Source organism: Rattus rattus, chromosome 15, assembly GCF_011064425.1.
Source record: "Rattus rattus isolate New Zealand chromosome 15, Rrattus_CSIRO_v1, whole genome shotgun sequence".
In the NCBI taxonomy this organism is placed as follows: domain Eukaryota; kingdom Metazoa; phylum Chordata; class Mammalia; order Rodentia; family Muridae; genus Rattus; species Rattus rattus.
This window is the reverse complement of record NC_046168.1, coordinates 67,093,104-67,095,019: the sequence shown is the minus strand read 5'-3', so window position 1 is coordinate 67,095,019 and position 1,916 is coordinate 67,093,104. Positions and strand designations below refer to the sequence as shown.

Genomic DNA, 1,916 nt, shown 5'->3' with positions numbered 1-1,916 from the left:
ACTCAGTTTTACTTACTGATGGAAGATTCAGGCTCAAGGAGATGGACTGTAAATGTAGAATGGAATTTGCTGTTTAGTAAATGAAAGCAGACTTGATTACTGAGGGATGACCAACCTGTGACTAATAGCCCTTGTACTGTAGAGAGTAGCATAACATATGTATTCCCACCAAATCCCTATGTTGAAATTCCAACACCTGCTCCCCCCCCATGTTCCCAGTGTTGGGCCTTTGGGAAAAGTAGTTGCGCTAAACCAAACCAAACCTTTACAGTTGGCATTTTAGCTAAGAGTCCATTTTTAAAATATAAATGTGTGCGTCTGGCCATGACCAAAAGACAAGTGCATTCAAGAGGCATTCTTCTACCCAAATGTTTACTTCAATGAAGGCTGTAAGTAAGGATACTTGTCAACCCTTGACAGAGCTAAAATTACAGAAATCTTGACTGGAACTTATTTCAAAGGTTTTGAAATCTTTGTTAGTTCTTTGAGAATTTCATACCGTGTATTTGATCCTATCCACTCCTCCCCAGTTCCTCCTAGATCCTCCTCTCCCTCACCTACACAACTTTGTGTCCTCTTCTCTTAAATACACTGAGTCCAACTTGTGCTGCCCGTGTACTCCTGGGTATGCAGCTGTCCACTACAGCTGGGCTAACATATTGTTTCACATCCTTAAAAAAAAAAATCTCTTCTCCTATAGATAGCAATGGCCAATAGTTCCTCAGCTAAGGTGTGGGAATTTGTGTCCACTTCCCCTTTCCACTCAAAGACTTTGTCTGGCTTGAGCTTACATACATAGGTCATGTGCATGCTGTCATAACCATTGTGAATTCATAAATGTAACTGCCTTGTTGTCTCCAAAACCCAACATTTCCTTTAGCTATTCACCACCTTTGGCTCTTATAACCTTTCTGCCCCTTCTTTGCAATGATCCCGGAGCCATAGGAGGAGGGGCATGGTGTAGGTGTCCCATTCGAGGCTTAGCACTCTACAGTTTATATTCTACTCTCTGCACCTTGACCCCTGGTGGGTCCTGTGCTAATTGCCATCTATTGAAAAAAGGAGTCTTCCTGATGAAGGTTAAGAGATGCACTCATCAAAGATTTTTTTTAATAGAGATTCCCAGGTTTATGAACTCCAGACTGTATATTTTTAACTTTGTCTTTTTTTTTTCCCAAAGCCTACAGCACGGAGTATTCCCAGGCTGTCTCCCATTCAAGTACTATCTAGGCCTGACCCTGCTTAGCTTCTGAGATGAGACAACGAGATCAGGTGCGTTCAAGGTGGTATGGCCATAGACAACTTTGTCATTTTCTATATAATCCATTTTTTTTTCAAAATGCCATTATACCACATCCCTCATATCTTTCTCCCAAATTCACAGTTCATAAGTGAGGGTAACGATGTGAGACTCATGCAGGCCCCCCCGCATGACTCTAACTTGAGATGGAGCCCCCGGCAGGCCTCTGCTTTGTTCTACATCACAGAATTACCAACTTCGTTGATACGGTTTACCAAATTGAATTGACCTCACACTGAATTGCCCAGCTCTAGCATCAACCAGGGCATGAAGAGTACATTAAGAGGAGTTCTTGCCTGTAACTAGGTTACGATCACCCAGACAGGATCAGGCCTCAGAAAGGAACCATCTCGGCTGTAAAACGTTTAACCCAACTATTTGAAACCATGGCCCTCTGTGACTGCTAGGAGTCGGTGGGGCTTTTAACAGCTCAACTGTTCCACTGACCTATTTATTTCTGGGGTTTGGCTCCCTTGGCAGTAAGGGAGCCTTCCTGGGGGGAAAAAAAAAGCAGCATCAATGAGAAGGAATTTCATTTAACCTTCATCAGCTAATGGGCACAGGGCATCAAGTGGCAGTCCAAGGGATGCGGAAGGACTGGTTCTTATTCCTATGC

At 43.3% G+C, this 1,916-nt stretch overlaps 1 pseudogene; it reads right to left on the bottom strand.

Annotated features, from left to right (window-relative positions):
* Positions 1-1,178: 1,178 nt before the first annotated feature.
* Positions 1,179-1,300, bottom strand: LOC116885023 (annotated as a pseudogene).
* Between the last annotated feature and the right edge of the window lie 616 nt (positions 1,301-1,916).